This window comes from Culex pipiens, chromosome 2, assembly GCF_016801865.2.
Source record: "Culex pipiens pallens isolate TS chromosome 2, TS_CPP_V2, whole genome shotgun sequence".
Taxonomy (NCBI): Eukaryota; Metazoa; Arthropoda; class Insecta; order Diptera; family Culicidae; genus Culex; species Culex pipiens.
In genome coordinates this window covers 21121967-21144346 of record NC_068938.1, presented here as the reverse complement: position 1 = coordinate 21144346, position 22380 = coordinate 21121967, and the positions used below count along the sequence as shown (strand labels likewise).

General features: G+C 34.7%; 1 protein-coding gene across 9 annotated transcripts in view; it reads left to right on the top strand.

Moving 5' to 3' along the window:
• Positions 1 to 22380, top strand: part of LOC120427862 (uncharacterized) — a 131272-nt gene that overhangs the window by 23936 nt on the left and 84956 nt on the right. For 3 of the 9 annotated variants that reach the window (XM_052707614.1, XM_052707613.1, XM_052707608.1), the window contains exon 1: positions 15076 to 15333. The exons of 1 other annotated variant lie outside the window; for it this stretch is intronic. The gene's annotated coding sequence lies outside the window, so the exon portion shown is untranslated. Of the gene's footprint in view, positions 1 to 15074; positions 15334 to 15956; positions 16278 to 22380 lie in introns of those variants that run through there. 5 more of the 9 variants (XM_052707617.1, XM_052707616.1, XM_052707610.1 and 2 more) reach the window with 4 other exon arrangements.

The following is a 22380-nucleotide window of genomic DNA, read 5'->3' as shown; positions in this document are numbered from 1 at the left end:
TGTCCAGCGGACAAATGCAGCAGCAATGCCAACAGCATCAATTCTACAGTAGCAGCAGCAGCAGCAGCATCACAAAGCCTCTTTTAATTATGCATATCTACTATGGAGCCTGGAACTGGAGTACGATTTTCGATTCCAAATGTTCCAGCAACCAAATGTCATTTCGATGTAGCTCTCGACCCCCTCCGTGTCCGGATAAGACTCCGTGTCCCCGTAAAATTAGCAAGTAATAAATTAAATTTACGCTCGTCACGTATCGATCTGTCCTGGGCTGCTCCAACCAAGATATCGGGGCCAAATTGGTCCTCACAATTCTTCATCGTCGTCGCCGTCGTCGTTGTTGTTGTTGTTGGTTGGCTCGACAAAACCCGCCGCAGGTTCTCTCTGGCAATCATCAGCGACGACGAGGTGGTGTGTGCGGTGAAGCTCCCTAAAAAATCGATTAATTTTCCACTGCCATCGTCCTCGCCCTGAACACCAAACTTGGGCTGACGAGAGATCTGTTGCCGTCGTAGCCGCGCCGTTTGGTATTGCCGATTCCCTATACTACCTTTCAGCGCACAGGACAGGACGAGGGAGAAGGAGGTTGTTGCGGCGTTTGCACATCAAGAGCCTTGTTGGTTTGAACTCGGAGTTCTCCTTTCCTGTGCGCTACGAAGCGCTCTTTCTCCGTCCACCAACGTTTCTTCATCGACGACGACGACGAAAGCTCCAAGCTATCCCCTTCCAACTCTGCTCAACGACATCGACTCGGTAGCATCGCACACACAACTCCTCAACTTTGTGGAACCGATGGCGACGACGACGACGACTACTTTTGCAACAAGGGGCCCCTGGTCGGGCCTGGCCTGGAAAACACCCGGGCCACATGCCCTGCATACTCTGTATTACTTTGACTTGTTTCGGGGTTTACCATCTTCCCGGTTCACACTCATAAATCCTCGAAGAAAACATGTTTTCATTTAAATAACAAAGAAAATATATTACACACACACACACACCCTACCCTCTTCCTCGACCTCCAAGAACTCCTCTTTGGGTCGTCCCATATCGGGAACCCGGGGCTTCATCACACTATAAGCACACACACACACGCTGAAACAACGGCAGCACTGTACGGTAGAGAAGGGCCGATTATTTCCATCGTCACCACCACCGGCTTTCTTCCGCTGGGTTTTAGTTTCGGTGGCACCGAATCGCCGTAATCCAAGCAGAGAGCCTGGCAAGTGTTTTGGTACAAAGTTGGAACCATTTTTGGAAAGGAGTTCACTTCCGGCAAATCGACACATTGAACAATGCTTGGGGAAAGGAGGGAAACATTTTGAAGTCAGTATTTAGCTGAGGAAATTAATTTGTATTGTTATGACTTCTTGCTGGGAGTTGTACCAGTTTTGCAAATCTGAAGTTTGACACACAAGAAATCCTCACGAATGGAACCATAAACCAAAAGCAAGTAGACTTTAAAATCGGTCATAACGGTATTAAAAAGGTTAAAAATAACTATTTCAAATCGTTCTTCTCGAAGGATTTGAAGATCTTTATAACATTGCACCATTTTGCACATAATTGTACCTTTCTAGTCGGTCCAAGTGCACAATTTTCGAGTTATTGCCACTTCAGGTTAATTTGGAGAAAAATAATCAAATTTACGATTTTTACAAAAAGTGCCCGCGTGCGCTCATTTCCAATTTTTTTTTTCAAATTTCTGAGTAGTAAAATTTATGTTTTCTCAGTGTCATTCAACCAGCACTCAATTTTAAAATGTCGATATCTCAGAAAGTGATGGCAGAATTTTCAATTTCAAAACTGAATCGTTGCTGAAAATATCTGATTCAGTGTTGCAAAAGAGTGATAGAAAAGCTATCAATAGATTATCTCTGCACCAAAAATATCCGAGAGTATAGCGGCCGTCACTATAGCTTGTGAGATCTCTTCTTATGTCTCGTGATTCCCAGCGATGCCATTCTCTCTCTATCACTCCTTCCCTTTTCCTCGACTATGCGCTCTCACCGCTGAGTCTCTCAATCTCTCCGAAAACTGCAATGAGAGAACGCGAGATGGCGATTAGGAGCCGACCACGCATGACGCCCCTTCAAACTGCGTTTGCAAAATTGGTTTTGTGGCGGCTTTTGTGGTTAAACGCTGTTGCGGTAGGATGTTCGTGGAAGCGAGAATGAGAGAGAAAAGGAAAATGTCAATCGCGAGTGGGTAAACACGAAAACGTGTTCGGCTATGTTCGGCGCTGAGAGTTTCAATGAAGAGAGAAGAGCAGTTGTATTTGAGGCATGAATATTCAGGCGAGATAATTGTAGTTGCTGAGAGCTGATATTTTGATATTTTAACAACCCTGATCTGATTTCTTTCAACAAAAGTACTTTGCAAATTTTTAAATAAAGACTAACTCTTCAAAAGGGCCATATCAATATTAAACCATTTTGAAATGATAGTCCTGATTTTAAATTTTCATAGGCCAAATTTCAATATTTCAATGGATTTTGTAGCTGTGTAACTATTTGATCTCTTGATAGTTTTGACCAATACCTATACAACTTTTCTGAAGACACTAAATCATTCAGAAAATTTATTTTTGTTATACAGATTTTCGAATATTTACGAATTTACCGTATGCAAAAATATTAAATAAATACAAAATTAAAATTTTCGAGTTCGGTGATTTTGTACTTCATTATGATATTTGCTTTTTTGATCCCTTTTGATCCCCTTTCTGATCCCTTTTTTGATTTGATCCCTCTGATATTACACGAGCAATTCCAGCTAAAAGAAAATAATGTTCAGAAAACCCAAAACATTTTTACAGATCCTTTTTTAGTTCTTGAACCTTTTTTTTGTACATGTTTAAAATGTTAGGTTCATGTTAGGCCATTGCAAATATTTTTCAAAGTTTATTTTAAAATATTTGCAACGGCCTTACGTACTATTTTATATTACATGAAAATAGTAATAAATATTGACAATATTCATTAAAATAAAAAAGTAATAGTAAACTCAAAAATACAAAGCTTTTGAAAACTCATCTTGAAAAAAAAAAACTCAATTTGAACAACTGTCAGGTTTTTTTTTACGTTGCATATATATTCAAACACAATTCCACCATGAGTTTGGCATTTTTTTGTGGTCAATATCTTAAAATGTTAAACAAAATTTATCAACGTTCTTGCCAAATGCTTGCTACCCATTTTCGAAAAAAATATCTATACTATCCATTTCAAACATTTTCAATACAAATATGTTTAAATTTGACTGGTGAAATTTCGCATAAAATGAGAATTTGAATTAGAAAGCATTGAAATACTGACGAGATGTTAACTCAGGTTGGATTTTCGTTATTTAATCAAAATTTGGCTTTTGAACAAATTTAATAAATTTGATCAGCAAAAACAAAAAGGAAACGTAAGAATCATTACGTAACAAATTTTTTTTTTTGTTTTTTATTGATAATTTGAAATATTTTGAGTTATTATCGTCAATTTTCATGAAAACCACATTTTTCTGAAGCAAAAAATTTTTTTAGGATAACAAAATGAAGTTTTTTTTTCAAAAGTTACCTTGAAATTTGAGTTTAGGGACCATCCATAAACCACGTGGACACTTGGGGGGGGGGGGGGGGTGGTTATGGCGATTGTCCACGATCCATACAAAAAAGTTTTTTTTATGGACAATTGTCCACGAAGGGGGGGGGGGGGTTCGAGATTTTCAAAAAAGTGTCCACGTGGTTTATGGATGGTCCCTTAGTGGCTGGTACAAATTTTATTTAAAGTTTTTGTCCCTGGGTCTCGTGGCGCAGGGGTAGCGGCTTCGGCTGCCGATCCCGATGATGCTATGAGACGCGGGTTCGATTCCCGCCTTATCCACTGAGCTTCTATCGGATGGTGAAGTAAAACGTCGGTCCCGGTTTCTCCTGTCTCGTCAGAGGCGCTGGAGCAGAAATCCCACGTTAGAGGAAGGCCATGCCCCGGGGGGCGTAGTGCCAATAGTTTCGTTTTTTTCGTCCCTCCTCCCCCTTCAATGTTGGCCCGAAAAATCAGGGGGCAAACTACTTTTTTTTTCAAGAAAATTCTAAATTTGAATGGGAATTTAAGTGCAATCAGCTGAATCAATTCTGGAGTTTTTTTTAAAGGTCCTATAAACCAAATTTTCATTTTTTGCTTTTTGGGTGTTTTTGAATACCCCTGACTCAAGGCGGTTCTAAAACACCCAAAAAACAAAAATTGAAAATTTGGTTTATAGGACCTTTTCAAAAAAAAAAAAAAACTCCAGAATTTAAAATGCATTCTCCTGCGTTTTTAATCATTTTTAGCATGTTTGGGTTGATTCAATTTTTTTGAATATTCAAAAATTGTCGATGTTTATTATCGCAAAAAGTTTTTTTTTTCGATAAAAATTTTATTTTCGTCAAATCTTACATTTTTTGAAAACTTAGGCTGGTACAAATATTTTTAAAAGTTTTTGTCACCCCCCCCTTCAAAATTGGCCCGAAAAATCAGGGGGCAAAAAAAATATTTTTACAATAAACTTCAAAATTTCAATGAAAATTCAAGTGCAACCAGCTGAAATCAAATTAAAATACATTCTTCTGCGTTTTAAATCATTTTTAGCATGTTTTGGTTTATTAAAAAATCTTAAGATTTTTTGAAAATTTTCGATGCAAAATCTTTTTTTTCGATACAATTTTTGTTTTTGTTAGATCTTAGATTTTTTGAAAACTAATGATGGCAAAACAACTGAACTAGTGTAAAATGCATTTTAAAACACTTTTTTCATTTAAATTTGAAGACTATGGCTTGTTATTTAAATTTTTATATTTTTTTATTTTTCCCCCCCCCTTGACCTCGGCCAGGGCCGAGGGACAAAAACTTTTTTAAATATTTGCATCGGCCTTATGAATGCTAAACAACTGTACTAGTGTAAAATGCATTTTAAAACACTTTTTTTCATGCAAATGTTGAAACTTTGGCTTTTTACTTCATTTTTTTATTAAAACAAATGGTTATTGACTTTATTATAAACAGTGTAGAACAATCGGGAAGGTTGGGAAAAAGTCGGGGATTCCAAAGCGAAATTTCAATGGCTACCCTGTGTACATGAAGCCAGTTGCACTTGAGAATAATATTTGAGGATAGATTAAGCGAAAAAATTCACTTTATTTGATAATTTCTGTATTTCAAAGTTGTTGTTTTGTATGAAAAGGTCGTCAGAGACAAACTTGCAGTAAAATTAGATAAAACCAAAAAACAAACACACGCTGAAACAAAAATACACGTTTTGCTAGAATTTTTGAGATGTTTAAAACAAAAAAAGTTCTAAACAAAAATGTGTTGAAATTTTTAACTTAAAATGGGATCATAATCTGCAAAACTATTAAGGTTGAATCTTGACGTTTATCTTAAAAAGAATCTAATGACACTTGTATTATTCTTTTCTTTCTAGGTTGGTTCAGGTCTTAATGGAATTTATGTTATTTTGCGTAAGTACTGTTCTCTGTGGTTGGATTGTTAGTTGTTTGAAAAGTTTCATATTTAAGTATCGGTATCTTATAGCAGGGTTGCCAAATCGTCATACTTCCAAATCGTCATACTTCCCGATGGAAACACCCACCAAGTTTCCCTCGGAATGGAAAAAAAAATCACAAAATAAAAGAAAGTCTCCACCGTCGCATGTGCGCAATAATGTATTTGTCTCTCGAGCGAGCGCGCGGTGTATCCTTCCTTCCTGTGTGATAGCGCGGCGTTGATTTATTGGATTTTTCCCCGAGACTTTTTCCTCCCGCGTGGTGGTGACTTTTCCCGGGATTTCCTGTCCCCTTCTTCCGTGGATAATTATCTGCTGCCACCGAAGACGCTGCTGCTGGGTGTGTGACAAGTGAGAGCACATTCGTTATACGCGCGGTGAATTTATGAATTGCTGTTGCGAAAACAGAAAAAAATGTTGTGGAAGAAGAAAGTGGTCCACGGTTGCTACTTAGAATAAATGAACCATAAATTTCCCCTCCTTTTGGCTTTCATAATTTGGGCTAGGAATGTTGTCGGCATTTTGTCGGGGGTTTTTGGTGGGGGAGAACATTCAACACATTCCGTCCAAACATTTTGCGCCAGTTTATGACTTGTGGGAAGCAATTCAAAGGTTTTTACTGTGGAAGTAGTAAACATAACCTCCAAACACACAAAAGAGTTGCTTTCGTTGATTGTGTATCTCATTTCGATTACTTTATGTTATGTTAACTATGTCACAACAGACTGTCCATAAATAAATGTTTAGTACAGCAGATAAAAAGATAACTGTTCAAATTGAAGAACCTGTCTAGACATCAATAACTAAGATTTTTATTCTCCCAGTTTCCATCGTCTTCAAATCTGTCTACAAATGCTTTTTTTCTTAATTTCTGGTGTCTGCATTTGTCACGTCAAACAGACACACACACACACACAAACAAATGCTCATCAAATTATGAAACTTATCCACTGGAAGAACGTTCTCTTAAAGAGTATCGTTTTCCGTTTTCTCATTCATGCGTCGCTAATGCTTCCTTGTTTGTTTGAGTGCGGAATCGTCGTCGACGATGACGAAGGGTCTTCTCTCACTTGGTTTGTACTGTTTTGTAATTTGTATTAATTTTAATGGGGTTCGAATCCAACTCTACACTGCAAACTTCTTTTCGAAGAAGACATTTCTTCAAAAACGCTGGAGAAGAGTATCAATGTCAATTTCTTGGCCCCGCAAATTGGAATGATTTTGGGCATTCCAGCAAAAGCAACGGGACACCAAGTGTCTTAAATATTTTAAAAGAGACAGCAAGAGAGAGAGCGCCCGATGCTAAAGTAAAGAGAGAGAGATGAGCGCAGCTAGAGACAGAACAAAAGGTAATGAATGTGTTTGCTATACCGTCTTATACCCTACCCTACACGGCATGTGGTTCCGAGCAAGTGGGAGTTGTTGAATGGTTCCAAAAGTAGAATGTTTGTGTTCACATAGACAAACATTTCTTGCTATGTTTTATTTTCTAATAAAACATAAAATATTGATTGGAAGAGTTCAATTTAACGCATATTTCCGAAGTATGTGAATTTTATGATTGACTGGAATTTGATTCTTTCCATACACCAAATAAACATCCAAGCTTCTGAATATGTCCAAAAAAATCGAGAGTTTTTTTTATGGAAAGGACCAACAAACCAATTTTTTTTTTGCTTTTTGAGTGTTTTTGAATACCCCTGACTCAAGGTGGTTCTAAAAATACCCAAAAAGCAAAAATTGAAAGTGTTTCAAATTTATAAATAACGGAAATAATTTAAACTTTTATTTTGGGGTGAGAGAGGGAATGGTCAAATTAAAAACAAATAAACTCTAACAAATAAACTGTATAAATCAAATCTATCTAAAAAATATAAATCATTTTTGATAAAAATCCGCATTAAGCAAAATCATCATTCGGAGTGACATTGGGTATGGGGGTGAGATTGGGCATACAAAATTGCTGAAATTTGTATAACCCAATCTCACCCCTTAGACCCAATGTAACCCCTGTTGACCGAACTAGATTTTTTAAGCACTCTTCATATTGTTCAACTCGGAAAACCTCGAAATATCTTGATAAATATGAACAAAACCAAGAGATAAATTTAATCTTATGTTTGGCACTATTGCAAACCAGAAAAAAAGCCAAAAATGGTAATTTTTCATCACGTATTAAAACACTGGAAAATCATTGGCCTTCAACAATTCTTTCCCATGGTCATGATTTGTAAAAAAATCTATTTTTGGCATAAACCAATCAGTTTGACATTTATTTGACATTTTCAGAAATGGAGCGCAAAATTAAATTTAGTACAAAATCAAATTTTAAAATGATTTTTTTAAAGTTTTGTTAAATAAATTAAATTATCAACGTAGGTTTTTTTTTGTTTTTTTTTTTTATTTAAAAGCTCAGACAATTTCAAATACGTTTCAATTATTAACACTGATAATAATTTCCGAGATAGGTCCAATATAGGGATTAGATCCAATATAGGGACTTTTGCCCTATCGTCAGTTGAAAATCACAAGCTAATTTAGTGATGTTTAGAGAGAATTCATTTAAATCGATCTGAATTCTTTGTTAGGCTTTATCTCAGAAACTAACTGCCCAAAATTCAAAGTTCCAGAGATCAACCTATAGGAAATTGTTTCTGAGGGGCTTTTTTCAAGATTGTTTATTAGCTCATGAAACGAAAACTGACCGGCAGCGAAATTATGGGAAAGTATAAGCTGTATCATCATTAGGCTTAGTGATTTTTCACGCTCAAAAATTGCAAATTTCACGGGGACCTTAATTTTAGAAAACCAAATTTCACGGAAATTTCGCGGTACGTGAAAAATATTAAAATAACTATCTCAGAAACTACTTTTCATGCTTGTTTTCAATAAACTTAAAAAATCATAACTTTATTTGAACGGGACATTAAAAAACTTATTGTAAAATTCAACAAAACAATCCTTTAACAATAACTTTTTTTGCGACAATTTGCCCAGTTGAAAATATTTTTTGAGTTTTCATCTCACTTTTCAAAAAATAAATTTTAAATCAATAGGCAAAACTAATTTAATCTGTAACGAAATTTTCAAAATGTTATTAAAAATACGAACAGAAAACAAACATTTTTTAAAATTTCCACGGGAGCCATTCACGCAAATAATCAAATATCGTGAAAATTAAACAGGTGAAATGTTCTTAAAAGGTGACTTTAAAGATAAAAAAACTAAATTGAAAAAAATAACAAATAAATATTAATTTAAGCCACCACCGGAGACGGAAAATCGTCCACCCGCCCAAGTTTCATTTCTATCACCAGAACATGAAATTGACTCGATAGATTGCTTTCAAACTGTTCTAATACCTAAAGTATTATATCTTGAACAAACAGAAAAGTTTTCAATGTTATCTGTTGAACCCTTTTGTTACATTGCAAGTTTGAAATTATAATTTTGCTAGATTGATTCGCGAATGTATGGGGAAATATGAAATCGTTGCCTTTGCTAAGCTATTTCTCCGATACGGCTGAAGGAATACTAGTTTTTATTGCTACAATTCCTTTTTGAGTAATTTACGTTTCCAAAATGCCTATATGTGTTGAAGAAAATCTTTCGCATTTAGAAGATTTGTTAGTTCAAAATTTTGAATCGATTTTTTCAGCGGCCGCCATTGCAGAACCACTGGTTGATCAAGATTTTCACCTTCGCCAGCGGACGGCGTCGCTTGCCTGCTGCCGTTACTATGGCCACGCGAAGTTTGTTTGGCGCCCGCGAACAGGGTGCGCGCGGATTGAAGCATGAACTGTGACTCGATCATGGTAACCACGTGGATGAAGTGATGGGTGAAGAATCATGATCATTCAAATTTCATATATTTGTGTGACTTTGTATTCAACAGAAAATAGTTTTCAGTATATTTTTTTTGAACGAAAACACGTAGATTCAGTATGGAAAAGATAATCATCATGCTTTTTAGGGAAATGTTCATTCTTGAACATGCTTTTTAGATTCTTTATTTGATGATGCGTCAATTATGGGCAGTAGCCATTTTCGGAACAACGCAGGAGCTCCCCCAGTGAAACTGTGAAAATTACTGTTTGCATGATTTGACCAAATCACGTCATGTGACGGCTCATTTTTCCTGGAATCGGTTCTGGGAATTTTTATTGAAATGCATCTTAGCACATTTTAACGGATTTTTATGCTTCTGGTTAAATTTGACCGGTAATTCGTTTTATTTTCAAGGACAAATATGGATAAATGGAAATTCGTATCACGTACAAAAATTAATTACTTGTTGACATGGTTCCGGAAAACCGCACTCAAAAAAATGAGTTCGCGTAAACGTGCACAGAGTTCATGCCAACGGGAACCAGGACGAAAACTGTTCAACTTTTATAGTGCATTGCACCACGTTCACGTTTACGCGAACTCATTTATTGGAGTGCAAGCATTTATCCGGTGACCTTGGTCCAGTCCATTTTCTATAACTTTTATAATTATCCTTTCAGAAATTCAAAAATACAAAAATACAAAAATACAAAAATACAAAAATACAAAAATACAAAAATACAAAAATACAAAAATACAAAAATACAAAAATACAAAAATACAAAAATACAAAAATACAAAAATACAAAAATACAAAAATACAAAAATACAAAAATACAAAAATACAAAAATACAAAAATACAAAAATACAAAAATACAAAAATACAAAAATACAAAAATACAAAAATACAAAAATACAAAAATACAAAAATACAAAAATACAAAAATACAAAAATACAAAAATACAAAAATACAAAAATACAAAAATACAAAAATACAAAAATACAAAAATACAAAAATACAAAAATACAAAAATACAAAAATACAAAAATACAAAAATACAAAAATACAAAAATACAAAAATACAAAAATACAAAAATACAAAAATACAAAAATACAAAAATACAAAAATACAAAAATACAAAAATACAAAAATACAAAAATACAAAAATACAAAAATACAAAAATACAAAAATACAAAAATACAAAAATACAAAAATACAAAAATACAAAAATACAAAAATACAAAAATACAAAAATACAAAAATACAAAAATACAAAAATACAAAAATACAAAAATACAAAAATACAAAAATACAAAAATACAAAAATACAAAAATACAAAAATACAAAAATACAAAAATACAAAAATACAAAAATACAAAAATACAAAAATACAAAAATACAAAAATACAAAAATACAAAAATACAAAAATACAAAAATACAAAAATACAAAAATACAAAAATACAAAAATACAAAAATACAAAAATACAAAAATACAAAAATACAAAAATACAAAAATACAAAAATACAAAAATACAAAAATACAAAAATACAAAAATACAAAAATACAAAAATACAAAAATACAAAAATACAAAAATACAAAAATACAAAAATACAAAAATACAAAAATACAAAAATACAAAAATACAAAAATACAAAAATACAAAAATACAAAAATACAAAAATACAAAAATACAAAAATACAAAAATACAATACAAAAATACAAAACAACAAATATACAAATATACACAAATAAAAATTTTTGTTTTTGTTTTTATTTTTGTTTTTGTTTTTGTTTTTGTTTTTGTTTTTGTTTTTGTTTTTGTTTTTGTTTTTGTTTTTGTTTTTGTTTTTGTTTTTGTTTTTGTTTTTTTTTTTGTTTTTGTTTTTGTTTTTGTTTTTGTTTTTGTTTTTGTTTTTGTTTTTGTTTTTGTTTTTGTTTTTGTTTTTGTTTTTGTTTTTGTTTTTGTTTTTGTTTTTGTTTTTGTTTTTTTTTTAGTTTTTGTTTTTATTTTTGTTTTTGTTTTTGTTTTTGTTTTTGTTTTTGTTTTTTTTTAGTTTTTGTTTTTATTTTTATTTTTGTTTTTGTTTTTGTTTTTGTTTTTGTTTTTGTTTTTGTTTTTGTTTTTGTTTTTGTTTTTGTTTTTGTTTTTGTTTTTGTTTTTGTTTTTGTTTTTGTTTTTGTTTTTGTTTTTGTTTTTGTTTTTGTTTTTGTTTTTGTTTTTGTTTTTGTTTTTGTTTTTGTTTTTGTTTTTGTTTTTGTTTTTGTTTTTGTTTTTGTTTTTGTTTTTGTTTTTGTTTTGTTTTTGTTTTTGTTTTTGTTTTTGTTTTTGTTTTTGTTTTTGTTTTTGTTTTTGTTTTTGTTTTTGTTTTTGTTTTGGTTTTGTTTTTGTTTTTGTTTTTGTTTTTGTTTTTGTTTTTGTTTTTGTTTTTGTTTTTGTTTTTGTTTTTGTTTTTGTTTTTGTTTTTGTTTTTGTTTTTGTTTTTGTTTTTGTTTTTGTTTTTGTTTTTGTTTTTGTTTTTGTTTTTGTTTTTGTTTTTGTTTTTGTTTTTGTTTTTGTTTTTGTTTTTGTTTTTGTTTTTGTTTTTGTTTTTGTTTTTGTTTTTGTTTTTGTTTTTGTTTTTGTTTTGTTTTTGTTTTTGTTTTTGTTTTTGTTTTTGTTTTTGTTTTTGTTTTTGTTTTTGTTTTTGTTTTTGTTTTTGTTTTTGTTTTTGTTTTTGTTTTTGTTTTTGTTTTTGTTTTTGTTTTTGTTTTTGTTTTTGTTTTTGTTTTTGTTTTTGTTTTTGTTTTTGTTTTTGTTTTTGTTTTTGTTTTTGTTTTTGTTTTTGTTTTTGTTTTTGTTTTTGTTTTTGTTTTTGTTTTTGTTTTTGTTTTTGTTTTTGTTTTTGTTTTTGTTTTTGTTTTTGTTTTTGTTTTTGTTTTTGTTTTTGTTTTTGTTTTTGTTTTTGTTTTTGTTTTTGTTTTTGTTTTTGTTTTTGTTTTTGTTTTTGTTTTTGTTTTTGTTTTTGTTTTTGTTTTTGTTTTTGTTTTTGTTTTTGTTTTTGTTTTTGTTTTTGTTTTTGTTTTTGTTTTTGTTTTTGTTTTTGTTTTTGTTTTTGTTTTTGTTTTTGTTTTTGTTTTTGTTTTTGTTTTTGTTTTTGTTTTTGTTTTTGTTTTTGTTTTTGTTTTTGTTTTTGTTTTTGTTTTTGTTTTTGTTTTTGTTTTTGTTTTTGTTTTTGTTTTTGTTTTTGTTTTTGTTTTTGTTTTTGTTTTTGTTTTTGTTTTTGTTTTTGTTTTTGTTTTTGTTTTTGTTTTTGTTTTTGTTTTTGTTTTTGTTTTTGTTTTTGTTTTTGTTTTTGTTTTTGTTTTTGTTTTTGTTTTTGTTTTTGTTTTTGTTTTTGTTTTTGTTTTTGTTTTTGTTTTTGTTTTTGTTTTTGTTTTTGTTTTGTTTTTGTTTTTGTTTTTGTTTTTGTTTTTGTTTTTGTTTTTGTTTTTGTTTTTGTTTTTGTTTTTGTTTTTGTTTTTGTTTTTGTTTTTGTTTTTGTTTTTGTTTTTGTTTTTGTTTTTGTTTTTGTTTTTGTTTTTGTTTTTGTTTTTGTTTTTGTTTTTGTTTTTGTTTTTGTTTTTGTTTTTGTTTTTGTTTTTGTTTTTGTTTTTGTTTTTGTTTTTGTTTTTGTTTTTGTTTTTGTTTTTGTTTTTGTTTTTGTTTTTGTTTTTGTTTTTGTTTTTGTTTTTGTTTTTGTTTTTGTTTTTGTTTTTGTTTTTGTTCCGATTCTTTTAGTATAGAAACGTATGGCTTTTCGTCATTCGGGAATCACAGCTACGATTCAAACTCAATGTTTTTCAAAACAGCAATGACCGTTAGAAAACGCTCTACGAAACTAATCAGATCAGATGTGCCATTTGGACATAATTCAGCAATTCTGTAAGTCCGAAAATAGACCTAGTAACTCCAGAAGTTTTGTAAAAGACCAACAAAGTTAGAAAAGCAATTTTCAAAAAAAACTTGTTTGGAAGTGTTAGAAAATCCTATCCACGAAAATTACCGGGAACGCGCTCCTGCATGTTTCTGTAGCTTCTTTTTCTGCTGGTGTTCTGCACGAGAAAGAAGTAACTTTTGTTGCAGAAAACTATTTGAACACTCTGCTTCCGATTGTGTGCAGAATTGCAGAATTCTACGATTACGGGAATTGCCTAATTATATTCTTACATGTCTGTTATTGCAAAAACAGGAATGCATAGTACTAACTTTTGACTTTTTCTGCTTTTTACCATTTGCCATTTGAAATATTTCGTTATAACTTGAACAGCGTGAATACATGAAAACACTACCTCGCCACGTGTTATGTGCCGTATGCAAGGATTTTAGGTAGGCTATGATTTTGGGCCACGTGGTTGGCTCGATGCACGCGCCTTGGTGCGAACTGATGTTTTTCGTTAAAGTCATCATAGTAGCAATGAAATTTTCCCTCTCTGGCAGTGGTTCCAATAAAAATAAAAATCATCCAGTTTTCCTCTCCGGTGGGCCCTTAATGTTGAATAAACCAAGCATGACTCTTTTAATTTATTATAAAATTATATGTTTCAGATATCAAATTAAACAATGATTAAATAGTTACTACGGGTCATGAAAATATTGCTAAATTAAGTTAGTTTCCTAAGTAAAATTGATAAACTTTTTTTTAGATTATCTAGTAAATAGCAATCTATTTACTCAATATTTTTCTTTACTCTGATGAAATTCAATATTTTTATCTATTTTTTTTACTCGTCCGGTTAAATCATTGACCGGAGGAAAAAGGGAAAGACGACTTTTTCCACTTGATGTTACTTTTACTTTTAAAAGAATGTTTGCTTTTAATTGATTTCTAAAAAAAAAAATCAAAAAAATAACACAATAAAATAAAATTTAACAAGTTTCGGTAAAAAAATAGAGAATTTATGAAAAAATGCGAGATTATTTTTTTTTCTTTGACTGATTTTTGTTAACATCTACCAAGTTTTCGCTGCATTCTCTTCTTAGTAAATGTTCTATCAATTACATGTTAATGTAGGTTTTGCTAACAATTTTTCAAATGGTTCATATCACACTTTTCAATTGAAAACTAATAAAAATTACTAATATTGTTTATGTTATTATTTTAAAGAATTGATTTGAGAAAATTGACAAATTTCACCGGATTTCACGGAAATCTTCAAATTTCACAAATTTCACGCTGTCCGCGAAATCGTGAAAATTCACTAACCCTAATCATCATGTAAATGGTCGTACTGCTTTCTTAGTGCGTATCCGTGTTTTCCTTCGCTAAAACATCAATCTTACTTGGAGGTACCGTGGAGAATCTCCCTTATCCCTTTTTAAAACGGGAAGCATCAACGCTTCTCGTCTTTCAAAATCAAATTGAAATCATATTAAATTTCTGTTCAACCTATCTGGTCCCTGTTATCTCCACCCACTCGGTGTTCCGCCCCGACCCCGTGCGTGTATCGAGGGGGGATGTAAAAGCTCACGATATGAAACCGTTTTTGCTGCCGCTGGACGGGCCCGATGAGACAATTCCACATTGACAATGAGTTTGCTGCTGGGCTGGAGTCGTACGAGCATAATCGCCGCCACCAAAAGCAAGTCACGAGAGAGCGAGCGTTCCGTTCAAACAAGTAAGAGAGAGAGGAGTCCATCTTGCCGAGGGAGAGAGAGCGACGAGACGCTTGTTTCAGCAAGCAAAAGACGGAGTTTTAGTACCGAAGTGACCGTCGAGCCGAATCGTCGAAGCCAGCGTCGCGTTGAGTTCGGCATCGCGCGTCCGGCAATTGATTGATTTGGATATTGTGTTGGTGGTAGTGGTGCTTTCTATTGTTTATTCCTTTTGTTGGGAAGAGAGTTCGTGGTAGTGTGCGCGGAGTTGCATTGTTGCAGGCGAGTTTTGTGAATGGATTAATGAATTTAGTTGGGAGGGAGCGAGAAAGAGGAAGAAGAAGAGTTGGTAATGTGAGTAATATGTATCCGATGAGGGGGGTTTGTGGGGCGGGTGGTTGTTCGATGGTGACACGAGGGGTGCGACGATTCGCAATTACAAAATATAGCGAGAAAGCAATTAGAGAGTGATTGTGTAATGGAACAAAAATGTCAGCAACCTCTTTGTTGTTTTTGTTGTTGCAGTTTGCGCTTGAGTTGTTGCAGAAGTGTTGCAAAAGTGTGCTTCTTTGTCTTTTTTTCTCGTTAATCTGATTCCTTCCGAATAAATTTGCACATGTACATGTAGTAGGCGCGCGCGGGCGAGTCTGCGTTGATGAGTGAGCGGGTCCGGTCGGACACGGAGGAGACACAGCAGGACAGAAGTGCACACGCAGACATCGAGAGAGAGAGACATCGGCGTTGTATTGGTAGCGCGCGCGACCCATTCGGCAAAGCTACGGCGGCTACCAGAGAGGAAGAAAAAAAATAAAAAAAAATATTTATGTTTGTGTGTGTTTGCGCGCGCGGGGCCTGTACACATTATAATGTGTGTATACAATATTTCTAAGGTGATTTTCTTCATATTAAATGTTTCAGATGCATTTTTTTCGTGCTCTCGCACGCCAAAAAGGCAGCCATTTTGAGACACACTGTGCTCTCGGGGGCCGCGCGCGCGTTCGATTGTGTCGCAGCCGGGTCCGATGATCGTTGATGGGACGGTGGGACGGCAGGGTGCGGGACACGTACAGAGAGCGCAAAGACAACGACGCGCAATCAAGTGTGTGGAATCCGTCGCGAGGAGAAGAGTGTAGATATCGGGCACCTGTGTCGCTCGTATCGGAAGAGGGAATACCGCTGAAAGATCTTGGTCGGAAGTTGCTCAAGTTGCGGGAAGTTGGTGGATTTTGTGTTGAATAACAACAACCCGCGTGTTGGTAAACAAAGCAAAACAGCTGTTTCGCCGGCAAAGCGCGTGTGTGAGTGTAAATACTGCCGGATAGCAGGAGGGGGGGTTCGGCTTTGCCGCACTTGCTAAGTATATGTTAAGCTTATCAGCAGTGACGAGTGACTCACCGGGAATCACAATCCGCGGTCATATTTCGTATACAAACAAAACCGGCCGAGATAAGCGGATTTTACGAGGTGCGGCAGGGTCTGCTGGACCACGCGCGTCCCAGCAATTTCTTTGTCTCCACGAGCGCCCGGATACCAGCGCGCCGTTTTTCGCAGAAGCTCGCATCTTGTGTGCTGCCACAAGGCAAAAAGGTAAGCCCGCAACACTCTACAGCTAGGCGGCGACGGCCAGATATATTGAACCATTTAGAAAAATCAATATTCTTCCATAACACATTCTGCTGGCTGGCTGGCTGGTCCTTCTGGACGACGACTCCAGCAGTGAATTCGGTGTGTCTTTTTTCTTCGTTTTGCTCCTTCTCTACCCGGGTGCGCGCGATACCGCTTCAAACTCCATCGTCGTCGTATTCGTCGTCTTGTTGATGTTCTCGTTCCCTTCTACCCAGCCCCCCTTCTGACCCGCTACGCGGGGTTGTTGGGGGGTTATTAGAGAGGTTCGCTTTGGGAAGCGCTCTGGGTTTCGCTCTGGTTTTACTTCTTGCTGTACCCCGCTGCCGCACCTGCTCCAACCTTCCATCCCTATACCTACCCTGTGTATACACTTTCAACTCATCAACGCCACCGCTTCTTGGCAACATCCAGTGCCCCAGCGATGTGTCGCGTCAACGTGGCCTCCTGGAATCCGACCCTGGTGGTGGACATTGCGCGCAGTTCACGGGGTTCGCGGCGAGGGAGATTTTCTGCTCTTCGTGCTAGGGGTTTTTTTCTTCTTGTTGATTTTTTTTTCGTTCGTTCGTTCAGCTTGGTATGTCCTCGGACGTAGTTGTGGATGATAAAAATTAAACTGGCCTTGTCTGAGAGAAGTAGGCCCCTTTTGGAGAGGGAGCCCGCCGCTGCCGGTAATTGTACCCCGGGAAGCGAGATAGAGATTGAGAGAGACAGGGCACAATAATGGGAATATTGGAAGGGAATAAAAAAAAGGGGTTCGGATGCGTTTTTGGGCTCTGCAACGATGGAAGGGGTTTTGGGAACGGGGTTATAATTTGATTGCTTCGAAGTTTAGGGCTGGTGAGGCAAATCGGAGTGGAATGTTTGTCGAAGTTCTTGTGTTCACAGTACTGGTGTGTGTTTAGGATGGTTTGGCGGCAATTTGTCGCTCGTGGGGGAAATTGTACCTGAAATGCGTGGTTTACAACATTGTAATGAAGGAAAGCAAGTCGGAAGTATTTGAGTGATGTGATATTGGGGTGATACCTCGCATTTACAACTATGGCGGAGTTTTAATCTCAAAACATTTCGATTTGGACTCTATGGAAAAAAATACAGTGATCCAAATCGCAAAATCAATTTTTAGGAAAAAATGGGTAATTCCGGTTAAAAATCATTAAACTTTCATTTCGAAAACAACAACATTGCAAAAGGTGTCAAGAACAAATTATAACTTACTGAAATACCGTCAGTGAGGGTGACATTGGGTCTGCTCTCACCCCGCAAAAAGTGATTTGTTACGGATTTGACAATTTCTCAGGTTCTTATTAATGAAATTGAATTTTGTTAAAATGGTCGTTCATACAATAAATCCTGTCATTTTGGCAGCTGACTAAAGTTGAGGTACGTTTTTGGCCAAAAATTTCGTCTCGTAAAATCAACTTTTTAATATTTTTGCTGGAATTGCACGAAAAGTATCTTAATATTTGAAAATCTTTACTTCAAACATTGTAGCATGTCCATACGATTCCTTCGAATAAGAAACACTGTTGGATGACTTGTTGTTACCATATCGTTGTATTTGAGGTTAATTTTACTTTCATTTGACCCAATGTCACCCCATCTAAGGGGTGAGATTGGGTCTATTTTCAAACGATTGGCATTTAAGGTAAAGTTTATCAAATTCCACCTTATTTTGGAGGAAATGTTAGTAAACTATCTAAGAATAATTCTACGTTTAAAGATTTTTGATTTTATTTAAATTGTTTTTGTTACTAGGAAATTACGAGTGGTGTTCGTTTTTTGACCTAATGACATGCACAAAATCTCTAACAACAGCAATGCCTGTTCGTTTAGCCTTATCAATACCTCGAAAAAGGCTACATAAACCTTGTAATAAAAAAGCAACAACAAAAATTATAACAGAGTGATACAAACGTTTATGAATCCAACGAAGGTATTTCCATGAAATAAAACGACTTTCAAAAAGTTTTATTTAATTTGGATGATTTAGCATCGATAGAAATCACCTTTTTCATCGTTTGTTATCATTAAAAAATACATTTCTATTGATTCAAATTCCTAAGCTAGGTGCAATTTTCTAAAGGAGTCATTAGACTATGGAAAACAAACAAACAAACTCGCATTTTTTCGTGTTTGACAGTTTGCCAAACTCGCAAACAAAGCATAATGTATGCAGGCTGCGTTTCTGCAAGCAAATGCAGTAGCTGTCAAAAAGTGCGATTTTTTTTTGTAAATGTTTTTTTTGTCGTAGTTTAATACCATCTACAACCCAACACCGCTGACGTTTCTCAAACAAATGCAGTAACTGTCAAAAAGTGCGATTTTTTTGTTTGTTTTTTTTTTTTGTCGTAGTCTAATTCAACCCAACCCCTATTTTTGATCTTTAAAAAACATTGGCAAGAAGAACTCTCAAAATTAAAGAAAATGTTTGGGTTGGAATTTTGAATTGTTTAATGTGGCTTTGCCATTTTTCAGGGGTTAACTTTGGCCGTGCTTTTCACTAACATTTCCTATATTATAAGTTCAAAGAAGCATGTAGTATTTTTTGTAGTGTCCCAGACTATGCCTCTACGCGTTTTTTTTTTACAATTTAAATGATAATGGTGCCATTCTAGAGCAGAAAATGTGAAAAACAAGCAAAAAATAGAAAAAGTGGCTATAAAACATGAAAAAATTAGAAAGGCAAATTTTAATGATATGAGGTGGTAGAATAGGCCAAAAACTAACAAAAACAAACTGCAAATTAAAATACTAAAAATAAACCAAGATAAACATAAAAAAGAGAAGTAAAATTTTTCGTAGAACAAAAGTTGCTCAAAATGACCTCTTGAACACGGGAAAAATAAAAATATTCGAAAAAAAATTTGGGTATTACAGGATTAAGTAAAGTGTTTTTAGATAGGTTATCAGGCTTTTTTGTTAAGTTAGTGTTGATTTGGAAACTAAATTTAGGCGATTTTTAAAATCGATTCTTTTGTGTTTTGACTAGCATTTTTTATTGTAAAAATCATTCTTTTCGAATGTTTGTTTGAATTTGAGAATCGCGATCTTACTTTTCAAATGTACTGATGAATGTTCATTATTTGGAGTCATTAATTTTGATTGTTTTTCTAGAATAGTTATGAATTAGAAAAATATGATTGATATTGAAAAGTATCGAAAGCCGTTTTCGAGTTGAATTAGTTTTTTATGTTGAAGTTTTAAGAATTAATTACTTTTTTCATTTTAAACAAATATTTTATCGCCATCCATCTCTAAAAGTTTATTCGAATAACTATGAAAATTGTCTGCATTTTTGATATTGTTGATCCGAACTCTGCTGCTGAGATATTAAAATGACAATAAATTAGTGCTACAATCGGCTCTCAATTTTCAATCGATAATATCGGCTTTCAATGTTAAAAAACTCGTGGAAAATTTCCTCAAAACTTTGAAAAAAATATTTTTGATATTTTTTAACTCATGACTAACATTTCAAAAGGGCTAAAATCGATTTATTGACATCGACAATCGACGTAAATTTTGAAAACTATTGGCAAATATAGTTTAGAAAAGTCTCTAAAGCTTTCTCGATGTGCTATCTTGCTCCTGTCTAAAGATACAGCTTGCCCAAAACTGGTTATCTAGCAAAACATATTTTTTCAAAGTTAACTCCAAAAAATACACAAATTTATCACCCTGGAATTCGTCTCTGATATACACAAAAAAGATGCCAATTAATCGAAGATATTAAAAAAAAAATCAATCTCCAATTCCAACCAAAAACAGTACCACCCCACCTCTTCCAAGTGAGCAAACCAACGCCGTATTTCAAACCCAGGTCCCGTCGCTGGAAAAACTTTGGAAAACCCCCCTCGCAGCACCACGCGCAACTAATGTCTTTCGTCCTGGCAGAGGACCGCCCGGAAAAAGGGACACCACATCGAACAGAGAGTGCCAGAGAGGGAAACGCACACACAATCGTCGTTTTTCGCCCGAAATCCCTTGAGAAATTGCGCTTTCCACCGCAGCAGCAGCAGCAGCAGCTGAAAATCGAGCAAAAAGCCCAACAGAGAGTGGGTGGTGGCACGCAAAATGAAAAGTGGAAAATTAGATATTCCTCGCATACAGCGTGCAGGTTGGAGGTTGGGGAGGGGGTGGTAGGGTTTTTTGGGGGGCACGTTGCCAGTGTTGGACAGGATTTGGGGGCATCGTGGAGGGAACACTCTCTTCCCCTTTTTCCAACTTGTGACGGAAATGGGGGAGGACAGGGAAGAAAATGCCACCCCACACACCGAAGGGACTGGGAACGTCAAATAATTTGATTATTTTTTTCCCTTCAAATTAGTTACAACATTTTTTGTTAAGGATGATTTTGAAATATTTTCAAGCAAACATAAAATTGCCAGAAAATAAACCTTTAATCAATTATTCCGTATTGAACACCCCTAATTGTGTACATACACAACCATTTTGCACATAGTCTTAATGTGTTATGGAAAGGCAAAAGGAAAGCCGGGACGTGACACCCGGGAGAGCACTGGCAAGAGGGCTGGTTGAGAAGGAGGAGGACACGTGGAAGTTAGTGGGCTGCTGTGGGGGTGGTTGGTACAGTTGCGGTGGAAAATTGTCTTTTGTTTTTGCCCTGCCTCGCTCGGGTTGGTCGCTGATGAATTGGATTCGTCGTCGTCGTTGCCGTCCTCCATCTTAACAGCTGCGAAGCTTGGAAAATTCTGAAAAAGAGTGTGTCTGTTTGTTTTTTCCTCCGAGTTTTTTCCAGAGATTTTTTTTCTCGCTTCTAGAAGGTGGCCATCTTCTTTCCACCCAACGAGGGAAAATGCGACCAAAAGAACAACAAAATCTAAATCAAAAAGAGAAACCACGTCGGATTTGGAAGACTGCAGGAGAAGTGTTTGTCACCACCGGAATACGAATTAAGTTACGGTGTGTGTGTGTGCGTCTGATGGAAAAAGTTAATATAAATTATTGTCGAGAAGAATGGTGTCTGGTGCGTAGTCGTTCCAGGAATTGCTGCGAGGATTAGGAACTGGGGAGATGCCTCGCACGAAACACATCAACTTTATGGATGTCAACCAATCACTCATAATTGAAAAGAATGGGAGTTTAACTGGGGAGCGTTTTGTGCGAAGACTTTTTTGAAATATTACAAAAAGGTAGCTTCAAAACTTTTTGCTTAAATCGAATTATTATTATTTTTTTAAATAATTCAAATCAACAATGTCCAGTAAAAAAAACCTGTTCAGGAAGCTCACCGTCAAAATTTTGGAAATCTACCGATCCTACTGGTGAGGACCGCCTCATTTTCATCCCAAGTAACATTTTTAAACCAACTAGCCACCACCTTGTTTTATTGAGGTTTTATGGTAGCATCTTGATTGCTTGTAAGTTTTATGTTGGCTTTCACAGCAACCAATAAGCATGAGCTGATTTAAAGGTTCTAAGAAGGTTTTATGCCTCGGACATAAAACCTGTTGACAATAAAAGCCGAATGGCTTTCAATAAAGTTTTATTAAAATTTTAATAGAGTCTCGAAAACCCGATGGCAATGTCATGCCTAATGGTTTTATCTCATGCTTCTTTAAAACCAAGGGTGTTGTAGCTGTCAATTGCCCTTGGGCATGCACAAAGCTTACTTAAAACCATAAGCTCCTAAAAAAGTCTTTTGCATCATTAGTTTGTCCATATAATATTCCATACAAATTTGGCAGCTGACCATACAAAAATGATGCATGAAAATTCAAAAATCTGTATCTTTTGAAGGAATTTTTTTGAACG